The 20,313-nt window shown below is 40.7% G+C and overlaps 1 protein-coding gene across 3 annotated transcripts in view, besides 13 other annotated features; it reads left to right on the top strand.

Annotated features, from left to right (window-relative positions):
* Nucleotides 8,107-9,580: a promoter, noted in NCBI's record as "SmaI fragment". NCBI's record gives the evidence for it as "EXISTENCE:reporter gene assay evidence [ECO:0000049][PMID:10567409]".
* Nucleotides 8,820-8,879: a protein binding site, noted in NCBI's record as "L2-D1". NCBI's record gives its function as "inhibits transcription in response to fatty acids" and the evidence as "EXISTENCE:protein binding evidence [ECO:0000024][PMID:16825291]".
* Nucleotides 9,126-9,162: a protein binding site, noted in NCBI's record as "L2C1". NCBI's record gives the evidence for it as "EXISTENCE:protein binding evidence [ECO:0000024][PMID:12529387]".
* Nucleotides 9,126-9,162: a protein binding site, noted in NCBI's record as "L2C1". NCBI's record gives the evidence for it as "EXISTENCE:protein binding evidence [ECO:0000024][PMID:12529387]".
* Nucleotides 9,126-9,162: a protein binding site, noted in NCBI's record as "L2C1". NCBI's record gives the evidence for it as "EXISTENCE:protein binding evidence [ECO:0000024][PMID:12529387]".
* Nucleotides 9,126-9,162: a protein binding site, noted in NCBI's record as "L2C1". NCBI's record gives its function as "negative regulation of transcription" and the evidence as "EXISTENCE:protein binding evidence [ECO:0000024][PMID:12529387]".
* Nucleotides 9,126-9,260: a transcriptional cis regulatory region, noted in NCBI's record as "-210 to -344". NCBI's record gives its function as "negative regulation of transcription" and the evidence as "EXISTENCE:reporter gene assay evidence [ECO:0000049][PMID:12529387]".
* Ghr (growth hormone receptor) overlaps nt 9,316-20,313 on the top strand; it is a 265,598-nt gene continuing 254,600 nt past the window's right edge. For 2 of the 3 annotated variants that reach the window (NM_010284.3, NM_001048178.2), the window contains exon 1: nt 9,316-9,668. The gene's annotated coding sequence lies outside the window, so the exon portion shown is untranslated. Of the gene's footprint in view, nt 9,669-10,825; nt 10,880-20,313 lie in introns of those variants that run through there. The other variant, NM_001286370.1, reaches the window with a different exon arrangement.
* Nucleotides 9,373-9,404: a protein binding site, noted in NCBI's record as "L2B". NCBI's record gives the evidence for it as "EXISTENCE:protein binding evidence [ECO:0000024][PMID:11390427]".
* Nucleotides 9,373-9,404: a protein binding site, noted in NCBI's record as "L2B". NCBI's record gives the evidence for it as "EXISTENCE:protein binding evidence [ECO:0000024][PMID:11390427]".
* Nucleotides 9,392-9,434: a protein binding site, noted in NCBI's record as "L2-A2". NCBI's record gives its function as "negative regulation of transcription" and the evidence as "EXISTENCE:protein binding evidence [ECO:0000024][PMID:16825291]".
* Nucleotides 9,396-9,580: a promoter, noted in NCBI's record as "-75 basal promoter". NCBI's record gives the evidence for it as "EXISTENCE:reporter gene assay evidence [ECO:0000049][PMID:10567409]".
* Nucleotides 9,405-9,425: a protein binding site, noted in NCBI's record as "L2A". NCBI's record gives the evidence for it as "EXISTENCE:protein binding evidence [ECO:0000024][PMID:11390427]".
* Nucleotides 9,405-9,425: a protein binding site, noted in NCBI's record as "L2A". NCBI's record gives its function as "positive regulation of transcription" and the evidence as "EXISTENCE:protein binding evidence [ECO:0000024][PMID:10567409]".

Below are 20,313 nucleotides of genomic sequence, written 5' to 3'. Positions count from 1 at the left end.
TTTATATCCCACTCACAATGTATACAATGAAAGAATGTTTCCAATGAGCACATTCTCTCAGCATCTGCTGTTGTTTTCTTAATGACTGCCAGTCTGATGGGGGTTAGAAAGAGTTACAGTGTAGTTTAATTTATGGTTTTAGTGATGAGGAACTTTTTTCACATGTTTATTGGCCACTTGTACTCCATCTTCTGATGGTACATGTTCTGATGTTCTATGTTATAAATGAACCGAAGTGCTCGATAACAGAGAAGTAGACAAATAAAATGTGATGAATATATACAAAGGATTTTCTTCTAGACATAAAGATGGATTAAGTCACATCATTTGCAGGGAAAGGAATGCAGCTGGAGATATTAAGTTATTAAGCCAATTTCTGCATGGTAGATACTGCATGATTTCTCTTATTTGTAACTTTATAAACTTTATGCAATCACATATGCGAAATGTCATGAAAGGAGATGTGAAAATGTCTAGGAAAAAAATGAGATTTGCAATAATAGGAGAAGAGGCAAGAAAGGGGGGATAAAGAGGTATGGAGAGACATGGTCTCTCTTGCATGACAATATTCTTATATAACCCAATGTCACGCACAATGAATGTTCACTAAAGCTTGTTAATTCTATGAGAATTTTACACAATGTCTTTCGATCATATTAATTTCCCTACTCTTCCCTGCTCACTCCTCCCCGATCTTTTCCCTGACTTTACACCCCACCCCACCCCAACTTCCTGCCTTTTTTCCCTCTTTTTGAATAACCCACCAAGTTCCATTTTGGCTGCCATATTCTTCCAGGTGTGAAACCATCTCCTGAAGAATGACCAGCTACCAGGTAGGGGCCATAATCCTTAAGAAAAATTGACTCTGACTCTCCCCCCAGTCTCCCTTAGCTCTCTCAGTAGCTGCTCCTCCCTGCTGCAAGTTGGATGTTGCTTGATTCATTTTTGTGTGTGTCTCAGGTTAGGCAGTCAGCCCTGCTGTGTCAGTGAGTGCAGTGTCCTGTCCTAAGCACAGGATACTCCTTCACTCTTCTCTCACACCTCAACCCTGGCTCTTACCATCTTTCTGCCTCTTTTTACAAGATGGTTCCTGAACTGGGGACGTTTTATGAATTCTTAATATTCACTGAGTTCTACACTGAGATCCTCAACTTAAAAACTGCATGAAACATTTTGCTACATGCTCAAAGTCCCACTTTAACTTTGTTACTTCTAAAGAAATGCACATGAGTCTAAACAATCCCATACAATAAATATTTTTCTTATGGCCCTGCCAGAGAGGCCCTGAGCTGGTTTTCTTTCTTCCAACCATATCCTTATTCCAGGAACAAGAAATACTTGGGTGAATGTGAAGGACCCATATACAAATGTGCTTCCTTCTTCTAGACCACACTGTGGGTGTCTTGGGCTGGAGTTACAGTTTAAATATCCCAACATCTTAGGATGGAGAGGAGCTTCTTTGGGACATGAGAGTTGAGGTCCAAGAACAAGTAGGGGAGCACTGTGTGTTCATGTAGTCAGAAGCCAGAAGGGGAGCAATGGATTTGAGTGGTGAGCATCACACCAACCACCAGACAACTTGAAGAACATTCTTATGTTCACAACAGCTGAGATGTCTAAATCCAAACCTGTCCTTCTATACCATTATGAAGGTTTATTTCTCAAAGCAAGTTGATGAAACACATTCTCTTCAACAACCCGTTAGCTCAAACATAACAAATATGGAGAGTTATCATTACTAGTCTCCATCTGTCCCTGGCATGTGTAGCCCACAGATGTTAGAGGCGCACCTATATGGGTTGCCTGCACAAGACCTGCGCTACTAAGGGCAGAACAGACGAATCTCTCCTGTGGTTCCTGGTCACTACTGTTAATTGTTTTGGTGCCAAGGAATTAGAGGACAATTTTAGTTCTTGCCACACAGAGAGGCTGGTGGGCTGGTGGCTTAAAATGAGGTGGATACAATACTAGATGCTGATAGCTTGAGAGGCTGAGGGAAGAGTCTCCAGAATAGAGCTGACATAAAAAGGCTGAGTCCCCATCCGGGACCCTACATTTTTCCCTTTATATGATCAGGTCTGGATTTTTACTGTTGTTTGTTTGTTTGTTTTTGCATTTCTTCATAACTTTCTATTCATTAAAGGAGTATAATTTCATACTTGTCACAAATTTTCTGGTAAAATAAATAGTAAGTATAGTTTAGATAAATGTGTTTAACGTATTGTAGTGCTAGAAAAATAAATGATAACTTTTACTAAGCACATTTAATTTCTACGCCTGACTCACTTCCTGTCTTTTGAAATGGAAATCAGTTTTACCTAGTTCTTAAAGTCTGTGATAAAGACATCACAATTTGAGAGGCAGCTCAGCAATTAAGAACACTGATCTTTCAGAGAACCTAAGTTCCATGTCCAGCACTGACATGATGTCTCAAAACCTGTATCTCCAATCCTAGTAGATCCAGCACCCTCTTCAGGCCTCTGAATTCACTACGTGTTTGTGGTGCACAGACATACATACCAGCAAAGCACCCACACATGTAGTAAAATAAAATAAAGATATCTTTTAAAAGATATCACAGTTTTATAGAGTAAGATGTCTTCACATTTCATCTGATTCAGAAAGTGCACAGGGCCACTGCCCTTGAGAAAGTGGTATTGCATGGCTAATCCTCTGTCTCCTCCAGACAGTCATTGTCCTATCTAAGGACTTTTGTCAGCCAGAACTAACAGCTTGCTTGACTTTCCAGCCTTCCCTAGCAGACCCTAGGTAGCCAGGCTTGATCCTTCACTGCTCAAACAGTTCAGCATTCTTCCTCTTGGGAAGGCAGCTAAATTGCCTTGAAACAAGTCCGGCTAGCAAGTTCAGAACGTTTTTAGGCATTGGAAATAGCTCTTTATATCTTCTTTCTGTGGCAAGAAGCTGTTACAAGAAACTTTCTCATTCCCGGTCCAATCTCTTTCTTGTTGACAGTCTCTCGTGCTCTTATTTCCTCATTTATTTTGAAAGTAAAGAGGGTGCATGAAAAGAAGCAGCAGGGGATTGAAATGGGGAGAGAAAGAAAGAGTAGAAACCTCTGTATTCCAGAAACACCTGTGGAATGCAGACTGTGTGACTGGTGCCATGATTAGACCATGGGTTCTACTGTGTCTTCCAGACTCTAGGACTTCTGTTCTTCCCATAATTCTCTGGCACTTAGATAAAAGCTCATTGTCCTCCTCTATCTTGAAGAGATACATGCAGGACTGAATGTGATAGTAGAAATAGCAGTTTCAGAAGGAGTTAGGTAACCTGAGAACACAGAGTAGGTGAGGGGAGCAGCCTACTGACTTGAATAAGGAGTGGAATGGCCTGAATGTGTTTCCAAGTGTTTGCTTGGAGAAGAGGCAACAGGAAATGTGTCATAAGGAAAAAATACATTTAAATTTCTAATATTTTCCCCATAGGCTTTTAGAGACAAAACCACATATAAATAATAAAATGGCAGATGCTGACTAAAGTACTTTTAATAAATAACACAGTCACAAAATTGAACAAGCTTCCCAATGAAGGAGTTAGTGAGTTACTCATTGGTGTTATTACCCAGACAGAAGCTAGATGATTGTCTATGAGTTATTTTTTTAAAATAGGCATTTTCATTTGAACAGATAGAGATGGTAACATTTCTCCTCATTAAAAAAAAAATCTCCATGCTTAAATGCTAGAATGACTTCAAGAGGAATATTCATTCATGAGCTTCTTTTGAAATCTATCTTTTCATCTTCCCAAGAGGCTGCCAGATGTAGTTTGCTGTCTTCCAGGTTTGGGGCATACCTGTAGGTGTCTCCAGGTCTAGCAGTGAGAGTCAAGGTCATCCGCATGCCTTATGCCTGTTAGATAGTATGAGCTCTGGATGTGAGTGACATTTTTTTTTAATTCTGCATTAAATGGTGATTTGAAGTCTAAAGTGGCCTTGACACCTTCTCAATGTTCTGAAGAACTAGGAAAGAGGTAGTGCTCCACTTTCAGGGTCTGTTTGATATTAGATGCCAATGTCTTTATAGTAAGGCCTTCGACTGATTGGTGAAATCCATACACATTCCATATTTTTAGGTTCTAATCTGCTTTACTTAAGTTTATTATTCTAAAGACTAATCATATCTTTAAAATCTCTTCACAGAAACATCTTGAAAGACATTTTACCAAATAGCAGGGTACAGTTTCCAAGCCAATTGTCTTAGTTACGCTTTCTATTACTGTAAAGAGACACCATAACCATGGCAACTCTTATAAGGGAAAACATCTGACTGGGACTGGCTTACAGGTTCAGAGGTTTTTAGTCCATTATTGTCATGGTGGGAAGCTTGGGGGCATGCAGGGAGACATGGTGCTGGAGAAGGGGCTGAGAGCTCTACATCTTGATCTGCAGCAGCAGCAGGAGACTATGCCACACTGGCCACACTTGAGCTAAACCTCCTCCAACAAGGCCACGCCTACTAATAGTGCCACTCCCTGTGGTGCAAGCATTCAAACTTATGAGTCTTTGGGGGGGCATTCCTATTCAAACCACCACATCAATGTGACAAATAAATTAAGCCATCAACAGACTTCAATGTGATAATGTACATTGTCTTAGAGAGCAGTTCCCCCACTCCCTGTGGAACTGAGTCACTGTGAGATTCATCAGCTGCTCACCAAGACCACAGATGAATCATAAACGGTCTAATGCTCCTAAGCAATGCTTATCCTTTCTTTAACTACAAGTGCTGCTTTGGGAAATTTAGTTTCTTTCTTTTGTTATGATAAAAGCCATTGGTACTTTACAGAACAACAGAATGACCAAAGTAAAATGCTAGTCTCTGACAGCCATAGATTTAGAAAATGTATCCTGTGTAGCTGTATAACTGGAGAGATTAAGAACCAGACTTAGTTATATAAACTTGAATATGCCTAGTCTGATTTCTAATTGCTTTCATTCTTTTCAAGTATGAATTATATTTCTGGTTGAGCTCTCTGTGGTAGGGAGGAGGAATGGTATGACAGAAGGTATCCTGCTACACAGTAAAATAGGTCAAGATAGGACTCAATGACAAGGTACTATTTGAGAAAAGATAAGGGAGCATGCAACCATCCAGAGAAGGGTCTTTACAGTTGAAGAAATAGCAAGAACTGTCTATAGGTTATGAGTGTGCTTGGTCGTTTAAGAAAGAACAGGGAGTTCAGCATGCCGGGAGCAAGCTGAGTTCATGGAAGAGTAATGACAATGAGGTGGAGAGCAGAAGTACACAGCTTAGACTCTATGTGTCATTTATATTTGTACATGAGTTCAAATGGGGACTCGGGTGGCAAAAGGATGGCATAGCTTGGTGTTTAAAAAGAATTCCATTCCTGGCTTAGTTTAGAACGTGCACTAGATCAAGATTGTTGTTAGTGAGAGGAGCGAAAGATGTTGGAACAGGGAGATCAGTTGAGTTTATAAAGCATTGCAGCAATAGAGATAAGATTCTAATGTGTCGAGATAATTGCTTCTTGATGTCTCTATGAAGGAGACAGATGCAGAATTCCAGAGACAAAGAAGAGGCAAGCATTACCACAAAGGTTTGTGATATCAGTAACTGGGGAGAAGTAGTTGCTGTCTATTGAGAGGAAGACTGCAGCAGCCCTGGTTGGAGAAGGAATCAGAGTTCTGACTTGAATATAATTGGGGTTGAGACATCTATAAAAAAAAATCTATCTAGCAATGGCTTATTGCTAGCCTGGAGATCTGTGGAGAGATCAAGTTTTGGAATATGAATTCAAGAGCTCTATGTATCTATAGATAACTTTTTTCTTTAGATTTTGACTAAACATTAGTGAGATCCCTTACTGTTTGCTAGTACTGATCTAAACATTTCAACTACAGATAGTAAAAACTTACTATTTTCCTAACAATTAATGGAAGAAATCAACAAAAAATGCAACATATAACCAGTATAAATATAAAGCCTTAGATACAGGGCAAATGAAAGAATTCCCTGATTTGAGATGATCCAGGAAGGGCTCCAGAGAGAAAGTAAACAGTTGAGCTGGACTTGAAAGCTGGGATGGATTACTGTGGGAGAACAAAGCAGGGTGTTCTAGGCAGAATGGAGCATATGAGTTAAACACAATCTCGCTTTCATTACTTGATGAGTAAACTATACTCATCACAAAGTAGTCACCTCAGGGCCTGATACATTTCCCCTTCCTAAATGGAAAATATATAAAGCACTTACATATGGTCATACATGAGATATTTGTTTCTGGAGTTAATAGAGGGTGTGCTTCATATAAATTACAAGTTCTGTCTTGTATTAGTTACGACAAGAAGCTATTTACAGAAACTGGGCTTATATTTATTTATTTTATTTTTATTTAATTTTGTATATGTATGTGTAGGCATGTGTGCATGTTCACAGGGGTCTGGAATGCATGTGCACATGCATGCTCATGTTTGTGGAGGCCAGAGGGTGACCTCAGCTGTCTTCTCAGATGTCCTTTCTCCATCTTCTCAGTTATTTTGAGACAGTGTCTCCCAAAGGGACCTCGGAGTCTCTAATTACCATGACTGGCCAGTGAGCTCCAGGTTTCTGCCTGCCTTTGCATCCCTGGTGCTGACTATGCACCAGCCAACCACCAAGCTCTCTTTATCATTGTTTTGCGGGTGCTAGGGACTCAGGTCCTAGGACTTGAACAGCAGTACCGTAGTCACTGAAGCATCTCTCCACCCCTGGTTTATTTTGACTTGGAGGTGAAGAAGATGCACCCATCATGTGGTGAGGACAGGCTGCAGAAGAGCAGAGCAGCTGAGCAGTGTGTGTCCACAGTCCGGAAGCAAAGAGAAAAGAATGCTATCATTTAGTTCCTTTTCCCCTTTTCTTTCAGCCTAGGCTCTTAATCCTTGCAAAGGTGCTGTCTGCCTCAGTGAACCCAATCTAGGAAGTCTCACGAAATGCCCAGATGTTTGTCTCCCAGGAGATGCTAGACCCTGCCAAGTTACATCACAGCCCTTTTCTTTAATCTCCTACAGAATCCAGTGTATCTTTTCATATGCTGTCTACGCATGGTCACATTTCTGTCTAGAGAAATCTGCTTCCATGTCTAACAGAGTGGATGCTGCAGTTGAAGCCAGAGCAACATGAGGACAGGCTTTTGTTTAAGCACGGCCTTGAAACCGCCTTGGAGCATGATCAGAATGTAGAAAAATTTTCCACAAGTCCATCTGGTCCTTCCTAGTCTAGGTTCTAGATCAAGAAACTAGACTAGGTAGCTTGATGAAGCTTCTTTGGGCTTGGAGAGAGGAGAAAGAGGAGTGAGCACAGAGGGGACGGAAGGAGATCGGTCGACACTGTCAGAATCCAAGGTGCACCAGAATCCAAGGAAGGTCACCTCCGAGAGAGTAGAATAAGCATGTGAGGACTGACAGGTCTCCATGCCTGTCAGTACTGCCCTTTCAGCCAGCTTGGCAAGCACAGACCACCCAACAGGAGTTTTGCCTGACCTCATGGTTTCCTTTTTCGGGTTTCTCTATCTGAACAACTCTCCCTTTAAAAGTTCCAGAGACAGTAAGCACCCCTACTGCTTCATCCTAACATGGAAAGCAAGGGATTGAGGGAGATTGTCTTAGAGAAAGCCTGCCTGTGACACAGGACTGGTTCAAGGACAGTAACCAGACCACCCCCAATGCCTGACTGGCAGAGTCACGATCCATATCATCTCCAGAATCTCTTCCCCTTTCCGTATGCTAGATGCATAAGAGACAGCTGAGACACAGCTGGGCTCATGAGAAAAGATGCTGAGAATGTTTCCAATTGCACGGTTACTTTGAAAACAGAAGTTCCAAAGAGTTTGGTCCTCTGTTTCTCCGTTTCTACCCCATCCATCACCTTAGTGTGGAATTGCTTATTTTATTCTTTTGCAGTGCTTAAACGTTTTACTGTGACTCTGGGTCTGAAAGCTAGTGAAAAGAGGGGGTGGGGGTCCTTTTTAAAGCTGAGGCTGTTAGGAAGGTTAAAGATAAGTGAGCTTACAACTAGCTGTCAGAACAAAGCAAACAGTAAAAAGACCACATGACCAGTTGCTCCACCAGATACAAGACAGCTAGACAGCCCCGGGGCTGGACTTTTGTACCTTTGTACTCTATGCCTGGAGAAGAGAGTGGTGAAGCCGTCTGGTGCTTCGTGACAATACTTACACAGCACTCTGACTTTAAGAAGTGCTTTGACAACTCCCATCTTGGTTAATTTTTTTTTTTCAACAAAATGGACCTAGGTAGCAAGAGCCTGTTGTCTGATAGACAAACTGTGTCTTTCTCTAGGTCACAAACAAGGACAAACCTCAGGCTGGACCTTATTCGTGCCTTCCCTGCAGACCTGTGTTCCGTACTAACATAGCTCTCTTCAAACAAACATGCATTCTTGGTAAATTACCTACTTTGTCTCCACTTTTTTTATTTTAACCTCTCGGATTGGAATGTCTTTAATGTCCCAGTGAGCAGGAGTTTGAAAATTGGAACCAACTAGACAGATAAAAGCCTAGTACACCCCGGCATAGTCTTACAAGAAGTGGATGCTCACAGTCAGCTATTGGATGGATCACAGGGCCCCCAATGGAGGAGCTAGAGAAAGTATCCAAGGAGCTAAAGAGATCTACAACCCTGTCGGTGGAACAACATTATGAACTAACCAGTACCCCGGAGCTCTTGACTCTAGCTGCAAATGTATCAAAAGATGACCTAGTCGGCCATCACTGGAAAGAGAGGCCCATTGGACATGCAAACTGTATATGCCCCAATACAGGGGAACGCCAGGGCCAAAAAAAAAATGAGAATGGGTGGGTAGGGAAGTGGGGGGGAAGGGTATGGGGGACTTTTGGGATAGCATTGGAAATGTAATTGAGGAAAATATGTAATAAAATATTTTAAAAAATAAAAATAAAAAAAATGGAAAAAAAAAAAAGCCTAGTAGACTCATCACACTTCCCAAGGCTACTTCTTCCTGTACCTGCAGGAGGTGCACTGCTCTCTTTGAACTTACAGCCTGTTCTTGAGGACTTCTAGATACTGCCTTCTTTGGGGGAACCCGATGGGTGGAGAGGAGGGAAGTCTCCCGCAACTACCAATATTTTCCTCTAGGAGGAGCCCTGCCGCCCAATTGAGAGCGACACGCACCAACTCGCAACTCCTCGCCAGAAAGCTTCATCCCAGCCCTGCGGACTGAGTAGCGGGGGCGGCGTTCAGCCTCCCCGCAGCGGCCCCGGAGCTAGCTGCCCTCAGCTCCCGCTGCCCTTCCCCTAGGCAGCCTGGATCCCCGAGGCGGCGGCGGGTCCCTCGCAGAGCCGAACGCCAGCCGCCTTTTCCCACCCCTCCCCTCTCTTCCTCTCCCCTCCCCTCCCCTCCTCCCTTCCCGTTTCACCCCGCCCCCTTCCTCCTCCCCAAGCCTGACAACCCACGAGCTGCCAAGCAGGGCGCAGCCATGGGAAGAGGAGGCGGTCTAGGGAGCGGCGGCACTGGCAGAGGCGGCTGCTACAGCGGCGGTGGCGGCGACGGCTGTTACTGAACCCCGGCAGCCGCGGGGATCCCGGGCTGGGTCCACGCGGGCCTGAGGCCTCGGCTCCAGCAGCCCCCAAGCGGACACGAACCCGCGTTCTGTCTCCCGAGGCGAAACTCCGAGGTACTGGAGGGGAGTTCTTATTTCCCTCACATTGTGCCAGGAGACCTGGGAGTAGACCCGGGCATGCCAACTGCTTGTGAAAAATTGGGGTCACTTTTATGTATTTGCCCCGATAATTTTATTTTATTTTATTTTATTTTATTTTATTTTATTTTATTTTATTTTATTTTATTTTATTTTGATGAGTTTAGAGTGGGTTGTATTCCCTTCTCAAAAGTTGTTTTCTGCTGATGGGTTGGTGTAACCCGATCCTCCGTGTCCTGGAGAAGTGTGTGTGTGTGTGTGTGTGTGTGTGTGTGTGTGTGTGTGCGCGCGCGCGCCTGTGTGTGTGTGTGTGTGTGTAAGTTGTTCTTGGTGCTGAGTGAAGCTGAAAGTTGATGTGGGCGACAAGGAATGGGGGGCAGCAAGCGAACTGTCCCAGCCTGGAGCCTGCTCCAACCAGGTTGTGAGATGCAAGGAGAGGTTTCTTCCTAAGACTGTTTTCTTGGTCTTAAAAGTTTCGCGAGTGTGTTTGTCACCATCAGCCTGCTAACCTGGAGCAAGGACTGTGGAAGCTGCTGCTGCTGTCTGAAGCGAGCTCCTGGTTGGGTGTGATGGCCTGAGGGACTCCGGAGGGTGGGTTGTGAAGCACGCGACCCCCGCAGCGCTCTGCCTTTGCGCAGTCTGTGCAGGCTGCAGCTGCAAGCTGGAAGCAGAGGAGCTGGAGTCAGAGTCACCGACGCCAGAGCCTCCATGAACTGGGGTGAGTGGAAATTGTGGCAAGCCAAACTGTCCCGGCGCTGGACACACTCGTGGTTATGAAATCAACCAGGCTCAAAGTTCTGATAGAACTGCAGAGTCTTGAGAGCTGAGCGGGTGAGTCGGGTCACGTCTGGAGAGAGAGAGGGAGAGAGCTGGCTGCAAGCAGTGGTTGTAACATGGGACTATCCGCTTGTGGGTGCGTGGGGAAATCTATTTCTGGGCAAGGACTTTATATATAGCACCGGGGAGTACGTCTGCTGGGACCAGGGTGCAGGTTTCCGTGGTGAGCTCTGATGTGTGTGCTGAAGAGGTGTGCAGTATGTATGTGTGCTGTATGTTTGCACGCGTGTGTGGGAGCGCATTGGGAGGTGTGTTGGCTTCCTGAATCAGGGTGTTGAGTGGGAGAAAGAAACCATAGAGATGCTGCCTGCTGTTTGTATCTCCAGGAGGTCTTGGCCTGACAGAGAAAGGTAGTGGGAAGGCAGAGAGTTGAGAAGACACAGCTGTTCCTGAATAGGAATAAATTTCCTGGACTTTAAAATACCTAACTTAACTTGCCTTGGAAGGTCTGAGGACTGGAAATGGGGGTTTCTGGAGTTCTCAGGAAAGCTGAGTGGGAGGGCATTTAAATGTCTAGGAGAGGTATGCATGTGTGGTTACAGAATTTGAGAGACCAGAGCAGATTTACTGTGGATCTGTCTGTCTCCCGGGTGCTGCTGTTTGTGTCCGGGTGGGGATAAGAGGTCTCAGTGAGGGTGTTTCCTCCTCAACTCCCCGGATGTAGCTGAGACAGTGCTTACCTCTTCCTACAGAAATTGGATCTGTGGTAGCAACTAGAACTATGTAGCTGTTTTCTACATAGATCACAAGAGGTATCACCTTATTCTTGATGTGGCAGCTACTGAAATATATTCACAGATTGAAATGTTACATAGAAATTAAGTAAAATAACAGAAACAAAGTATCAGAGATTATACATTGTTTATATATTATATATGTACAATAAACTATATATTATATATGTATTATATACAATATGTATATTTTAAATGTGCACACGTATATTGTATATGTATATATTATACATATATAATATGCATACATATAACATATATGCTGGGCACACATATACATATGTATGTGCTTATGACTGTATACAAGTATGTATGTATATTCTGTAGCTGGGACATTATTTTTCCTTTTGAGAAAAGCAAAGCCCTGTTCTGAGATTAGATGCCAAGAGGTCTCCAGCCATTCATTTCCCCTCCATAGAGACCTCTGGGTGGACTAAAGGGTGCATGCTTGCCAAGAAACTCTGGGCAATTATCATTTGTAGATTACAAAGCCCTATCCAGTCTTCATTGCCTTCTTCCGTCCTTATAAACTTTTGGCTTCACATTAGTCTAAAGGAAAAAATTGGTCAACCTACATTCAAAAATCTCTCCTTTTTCTTTTGGGAATAAACATATCACAGTGAAATTACTGTTTTGGTCTCCTGAATACCATGGAAAGGCCATGCTTAATGAGCAAGGTGTGAAGTGAGTCTGTAAATGCAGTGGCCATGTGACGACATTACTGCATAGTGTTTCAAAGTGAGTCTAACTTTGCCCTGCAAATATTTGTATTAGTCGGGGTTTGCGGCTGTGTTTCTGATTATTATTTTTAAACAGTAGACTGCACCTCATAAATCACTTTCAAATGGACACAACAGGCCTTGACTATGCTATCTCTGGCGCCCGTGTTAACAGATGTTTACAGTGCTTGGTAACCTATGGGACTGTTATGTAGAGTGTCTTGTTAGCTCAAGACACAGTGTTTATAGCACCATGTAATAAATGAAGCTACAGTTGCAGCCTGCTTCTGCCAAGTGCATGAAACACCCCAGTGTGGAAACAAATCTTGAAGTTGCTCCAACTTGGCCAGCCTTTTTGGCTTTCTGCTGCTAAGCATTGTTAATGTACAGATAAATCTGAGTGATATGCAGGAATATGGGGCACCAGATTGTTTAACTCACACACACACACACACTCACACATACACACACACATGCACACACATACACACACACATGCACACAAAGCACGGGCTCTACTTGTAAAAATCTACTAACTGGGGGATTAAGATTCTTAGCTCTTTCCACCAGCAAATGTCATAATTTTGGAGGTACGGTTGCTTTACACTCAGTCTTAGCCAAAAGACCAAGAAGCAGTGTGTACTTGCTCTTAAAGACTGAATTCTTAAATATGCCAATAATGGAACTCCTTCTGCCTCTTGGTGTGTGGCTATGTAAACTCACACATTTTCTTTATAAAAGAAGGCTGTAGCACAGAATCACCACTTAGTATGTATAAGGCACTAGAATCTATCCCTAGCATGATGGAGAGGGGAGAGCAGAGAAAGCTACCCTGATGTAGTCATGACTTGAATGATATGAGCAGTTAAATTTGAATTGGTGAGTATTTGAGTTTGCTAAGCCTGAAGTCAACCCCTCCACCAGTTGTGTTAGCAGGGTAGCTTGTCCTTTTTAGAAAGTGGTGTTTCCCCCATCTGGAACAGCTCTCGTGACAACATTATACCCAATAACAGCTGCTTAGCTTGGTAACTACTTACAAGGTAACTTTATGTAGAGTGGGAATCTCTACTTCAATATCTAGTCTATTGCCTCCTAGATAAACTGAAATCTCGCTTTCTCCCTAGGCCAATCCATTCTAGAACTTTCTTTGGAGAAAATTCAACCTTGTGCCAAATCAACTTTAAAAAATCTGTATTTTCCTACTCTTTGACTGAATCTAATATTATTTCTTTCTGTTGTTTAGAAATCTTTCTGTATTTAGAAGCCCTGGGCTCTTTTCCTTAAATTCTTGGTGCCTGTCCTAGGAGTCTTTCTTACCACCATTGAACCTTACCTTTCTCTACCATGAACGATTTGCCTCAAGCTCCATGTTCTCTCTGCCCCTAACCAATATATATTGCCCAAAACACAGATTAGGGATTCTTGGTTTTACACATTCTATATCTACAAAGACAGCTTAATATCTATAGTGTTTAATTGGCCATCTCATTATACTATTATCTAATTTCAACCCTGTAAGGAAGATAACAACCTGTTCTTTTCAGATTACTATGCATCTATAGTCAAGGTTGTAACCATTCCTGAGTTCTTCAAGCCCACACGTGCTATACATCCACACAACGTGTAATAAGAGAGATAAGTGTAATTTTATATGCCATGGAGACAGCTCATTAGCTTCTTGTCCCTATTAAGGATTACCTACCAAGAAAATGGCAGGATTAGAATTTTCTGAAGATAAGCAAGTTGTAGCTGTGTACTGCAGACAGGTTCTCATTATGATGCACTTCTTTCATGCAGCTTATTGTGTCTACTTTCGTGAGCATGACTCACTAATGGCAATCAAACATTTATTGAAGGCTTGTTCTGCCCATGTCTCACAGAGCGTGCCATCTGGCCCCAAATGAGGTGAAAGTACACTGGACAGAAATGCTTCGTTTGGCAACTGGGTTTGAGATGCAGGCAGAGGACATGGCTAAATCAACAACCTGCTTTTTGCTCAGGAGGCAAATGGCTTGCTAATGTCACAGACAACTCTAAAGTGCTCAGTTTCCATTAGAAGCTATAGTCTAACATCCGTATGAAATTAGATCCCCATATCCTGCAGTGTGTCTAGCTGGGAAATGGCTGAATGTCCTGCTACTAGTGATTTATAAGGTCTAAGCAACCTTGATGTGAGACAGGAAAGCTGGCTTACATTTGAAAAGGGTGTGGTTTAAAAAAGCAAACTCTTTAGTGCTCATTGGCTGGGAATTTGCCACTCGTGCTGATCAACTCCTCTGGAACTTACTTTTCTCCCCTAAGATTATAAGGTCTACCTTTTATTTCTGCATAGGGTCTTTAGCATCTGTGGATCATAAAGTAAATACCCAACTGCCTTGATTGCTTTGAGGTCTTGGGCTTCTTAACAAATTATAAATCTCCTTGCCACATGCTCAGAATGGGCCACAGCATGTCTTCGTATGGGGATTATTCATAGTGGATGATAACGATATCATTTCTTTAGATGAACATGATCCTGATACCAGTAAATTATATTTATCAGGTTATAAATGTGTTGAGTCTAAGTTAAAAGGACACCCTAGCAAGAAGATTGCATGTTAGGAACACAGCAGAGATGGTAGAAAATTCTTTACAAATAACCCCTTCAAAATTGGAACATACAAAGATTTTGCAAACTGAAGGTACATTGTTAATGAACTGTCCAGCAAGGAACAACTTACAGTGCAACATATACGTTCTTGATACAATAACTATTTAATTGTTTCTTTGGTAGTTTAGAAAATAAAACAAAAATTTTAAAAAGATATTCATTCAAAAATCTTTTAAGAAAGATTTTTTTTGTTCCTTTCAAGTACAGGAGACTTACAATAAATTATTTGTCAAAAAAACACCACCTCCACCACCAACAACAACAAAAATAAGACCAAAAGAACAACAACAAAAAATACCTTTTTATTTTTTTTGAAAATGTAGTAACTGCATTAAGAATCATGTCCAGTTTTCTCCTCTAGTATTGTCATTGTGAGGGAAAGCAGAATGCAGCTTTGCAGAACAGAGTCATAAGTGGTCCCTTGCTTGCTTACAGCTCTTGTGATATCTGATGCTGTATGCCCATCTGGACTTTGATGATAGTGGATAAGCTCAAACTTCTTTTCTTTCTAATTGTCAGAAAGTCAACTTTGTTCTTGGGCAGTGTGATGACTCAAGATTTGTCCTGTCAGTTGCCTTTATGGGGACATTCAAACTATGTGATTTTTTTAGTCTGGAAATCTCAATTTGGCAAAACAAAGTGAAAACTTTCCTGGTAAAGAATAGATGAATGATAACTTGTGTGTGTGTGTGTGTGTGTGTGTGTGTGTGTGTGTGTGTGTATATATATACATATATATATATATATATACACACACATATATACATATACATATATATGTTTGTGTGTGTGTGTGTGTGTGTATGTGTGTGTGTGTAAAGATATTAAAACAAGAAGCCAGAGAATAAAGAGAAATGACATCTCTCATATTACCACTGTAGTATCTTATCTTTCTGAAAGATATTGCCCAAGTGATATCTTCCTTCTCACAGATGCTCCATAAATATTCCATTGATGGCTTTGCCTCAGTAGGAAGTAGGAAGATATACTAAGCAACCAAGGCAATAACAGGAGACTTGGGGGATAGTCTGGGGCAAAGAAATGTAGATAATGATGACATCTGAAATCTAAGCAGGTTATGCAATTTTGTTTGAGTTCCTTAGTTCAATGACGGCACTTGAGGACAAACATCCCAAAGAGAATCCTTCCCCAGACTCTGAAAGAAGCAGTATGGAGACATATTATTTTTTATTAAAAATCATTTTTGTGTATATGGGTACCTGATGATCACTGAGATTCTAAGAGAAAGTAACTTCTCAACTGGAGTTACAGCCACTTATGCCCGCCCTCCATGGGTTTGCTCAGTCCTTTGGAAGAGTGCAAGTGCTCTTCATTGCTGAGACCCTCTTTAGCCCACTCTTAGATATAATTAGGCTGGGGCTTCTTACACCCCCATCATAGCCATGAAGTTTTAAGTTTGGTTGTATAAAGCTGAGTATTTCTATGAGAATTATATTATCTGAAAAGTTAAAGTAACTGGGGGAACAATGCTGAATAAGTAAGTCTGCCTCCCACAGGATACAAGTTTGACCAAACCAGTGGTCATTTTTGGCACCCCTGAAAAATTCAAAGACAGGGCATATGTTTACTGAGCCATTAATGTGTCTTTTGGAATGTTATAGACATTGGGACTATAAAAGTAGTATGATGTATCACTCTTGAATCAGGATCCAGCATTCATTTAAGGAATGCAGCATTAATAATATATAATGGTGATATTATGGGACAACTGGTAACTGAGTTGAATGAAAAGTAATAAACTACAAATCATACAGATTTTTTTTAAGTAGGGGAATTTATCTGGGCTGAAGGATTTGAAGAGAGGGCTTTATAACCAAAGTAGCTCTCAAGGCAAGTCTTATGGTGTAGTAACTCCTTCTCTTATGTACAACGGATTTAAAATGTTTTATGCCAGGAAGCTGGGAACTGAGGATCAAAATGTATACCCAAAGCTCCCTAGGGTTATTAGTAGCAGAAGATCAGGTAGGACTTAATGTGGATTTGTCACATTATAGGACTTCTTCCTGTACCTATAGATGCTATGTATCACTATGCTCATCACTTGAGTTGGGTATTCAGGAGGCCATATTGAGCCCAGGGCTTGTTGGAGCAGTGGGTAGCTACTGTATGGTATTTCTGCATACTTCTGTTTCTCAAATGCAATATATTTGAAATAGTAATAATTTCAACATTTCTTCTCATGCCACTATTCTAAGAGTCCTATTGATGGTGCTAATAGTATAATTTCTCTTTTAGAATATCCTATTAAACCAGCCTCATGAAGGAGGAATCTGAGGTGGGCTCCTCCCCTTCCATTTCCCTATCCCAGACGTTTCCTAACTCCTGGTCTAACATAGCCTTAAGGTTTTCTATACCTTAAGGTCATGAACCTATGACTTGAATCTCTGTTTTTATGCCTGATAATGTAGAGGGCATTTGGAAATATATTTATTATGAAAACTTAAGAGAGTTGTATGTTTTTAATTCATATTAAATTGAATTTTTGTGAGACAATCTTTACAAAAGGTGAAAATAGGAGTCTCTTCAATTAGGAGAGTGACAGATTTATTACTCAATTCTATCTTTCTGCTAGGCTCTGCTATATTTTAGTATCTCCTATTAACATAAATTATAAAAATGAAGTATTTTTTTCTTAGTGTGGTTTCTATTGCTAACAACATACTATTATTTGCTGGATCAATAATGTATAAAATAGGGTTATTTTAGCTAACAGTTCTGAATGACTACTGATGCCTGGCCACATAAGACGATTTTGATACTGCTAACAGTTTGTAATCAGTTCAAGGTAATACATACAAGAGGCAGGGAATGTGAATACGTGTCTTGCCTGGTCTTTTCCTCTCCTCTTGCAAAGTCATAACTATTTGGTCATAGGAATTCCAACCCCAATGATCTTATTTAATTTTAATAACCTCCCAAAGGCCTCATCTGTAAACATCATACTTGGATCATATTTTCTACCCTTTCACTACCTCACAAGGATTAAATTTCAACACATAAACCCTTAGGGGACACATTCTGGCTACAACAAATAAGTTTATTTATGCCATTCATATGGAACAGTGACAGTTAGTTGAGTTAACTAACCAAGTGGATAGATTGTGAACTGAGACACCTAATATACTTGACCAACAGTTCTTTCTGTTGGAACCAGCACAGATTTGCCATAAATTTCAGTTGAAAGATGCCTGTGAAGTGTCAGCTATTATGAAAGCCTAAAGATAGTTTGGTATTCTACATGAGACATGGAGTAGACGTTGAAATCACAGAGGACTGGCTTGTTTATTTGGATCAAGCTCTGTCTATTTTTATTGGCTTTCTTTATGAATCAGAGCAGGTTAAAAATCCCTTAGATCTCTCTGCAAAAATGGTGATGACGGTCCTCACTTCACAAGGCTTCTGTAGTTTAAATGAGTAGACACAGTGCTCATACACATTGGACTGAAGAGAGAGGGCTAACTTCCTGCAGTATCTTGATGAGAGGGTAGAAGACTCAAGACTTAAGATCTTCACTGCAAAATACACACTTGATGTGTGTGTGTGTGTGTGTGTGTGTGTGTGTGTGTGTGTGTGTGTGTGATTCTTCCTCTTTATACAGGACAACTAAATTAGGGTTTTAATGAATTCCTCAAGTGCTCATTTGTCCAGAGCTATTGACATTTGTCTCTTTCCAAAAGCTCTGTTCATCAGACATTAGCTTCTTGTGACATCTCTGTCACTGCCTAAGCTGTCACTATATTTAAAAAAACACATATAATTATCAGTGACTTGTGAAGCTTTGGTTTTCAAATTAATACTAAATGTCATTCTTGCTGCATGTGTTTCTCAGATGTCTGTCTGTCTATGAAGGGAGACCCTCCCTAAGCAAGGGGATGCTTTCAGAAAGTTAAGGGATGATTGAAAGTTGACCAGTGGGATGGTGATGGTTATGGTAAGGACATTCCTGAGTAAAGATTAGCCTCTGGCAATACTGTGTGAAGTACAGGGACCTGGGAAATCTACACACAGAAGCATAACAATTTTAATTTTAACATTGAAGAAATAGTCCTATATGGACAAATAAGTACACTATTTCCCATCATAAGGACAATTTAAAATTATGCATTGAAGAGTAATTGTCTAAAAAAATATTAAATACATAACTCTCCTACAATTGTAAAAGGAACACATAAAAATAACACATATTAATTAGTGAGTGAACATGAAGAAATAACCATTTCAAAGGAGAAAAATGGACCTTGTCTATAGTAAAGAAATACTGACATAAATTTGCCAAAAGCAGGTCTGTCCTTTCTGCTGGGTGCTACTGATTTGAACTTATATAGATAAAAATCATTTTCAAAATCATTTTTTAAACATTAGTTTCTGACTCCTCATAAGTGTGAAATAACCTTGTCACTGATAAAGACTTGGGCCCTCCATAAGACTACATATTTTCCAGGTTAGCTTTTGGCTATGGGAAAATTTAAGTGCAAAGTGAAGTCAGTAGTATTTTTTGAGTCCCAGGTAACTGATTAGACAACTTAGCAATCATTAATATTATAGTCCTTTTCATTAGCTGTGAACACTTTGGTATGTACCTTCAATCAAAAAAAAAAAAAAAAACCCTACCCCCACCCCCCATTTTAAATATACTTTTTGGGTAGGGAGAATATGCATTTCCCAAGCCGACCTTGGCTTACTGAAGAAAGGCAAGTTCTGATTGAGATTTTAAAAAGATTTTTAACAAAGTAACAATGTGTATGTAGATCTCTTCTACCCACAAGGCTAGTTCTCTTCTCTTTTCACCATTGATATTATCTTATTTATTAATTTGTGGTAAATTTAAAAAATAAAATTAATACAATACTGTCAGATAAGTTTTGGACATCTAGTTTGCTGACGCTTTACTCCTTCTAACTGTGAGATGATTTTGTTATCTCTGACAGATTAAAAAATGAAAATGTGTTAAGTTTTTTGTCCATGACTCACAGTAAGGAACAGGTAAAGTGAAACGTCTTCCATTTATTCCACTCCTAATACTATAGTTATCTCCACTCTTCTGCATATGTCTAGACACTAACCTTGGTGATTTTGTTCTAGAAATGAAGTATTATGTATTATCAAACTGCAATCAGAAACTGAATTAAGAGTCAGCCTTGAATTTGCAAATTATTTTTCACTTTATGCTTGTAAAACTTGTTATTTTTTACTAACCAACCTGCATATAAAATGACAGAAAAGCTCCTTAGAACGTTAAACATACACCTTTTATGAGTAAGTAATGTTATGGTACAGACCAATAACAGACATAAAAGCAAGCGTGTCCAGGGCAGGATATTGATGCTGCATTATAATTCAAAGAATTTTGTTATCTTATAGTGTATCATAGTTCAAAGTTTGACCATTTCTTTCAAATTTTCTATAGCTACTTTTTTTTTTTTGAGGTGTTACATGAGGCATGTAGACTCTTCAGTGAAACCTGTCAGAAATCCTTATGTTTCCAGTGCTCCAGCTAAAAATTACCCTCTGTTGGGTTGGAACTTGGGACATGAAGTTGAGAAATACGAGTTCTTGTAAATGATTTGAGCTTTGCCTCTGGGGAGACAAACAGCATGCATGTCGGGGCTAACCAACACTGAAATCCCTCTAACCTCTAATTCTAAATTGAAAAAAGGATG

The sequence above is a fragment of the Mus musculus genome, chromosome 15, assembly GCF_000001635.26.
Source record: "Mus musculus strain C57BL/6J chromosome 15, GRCm38.p6 C57BL/6J".
Lineage (NCBI taxonomy): Eukaryota > Metazoa > Chordata > Mammalia > Rodentia > Muridae > Mus > Mus musculus.
This window is presented reverse-complemented; position numbering and strand designations above follow the sequence as displayed.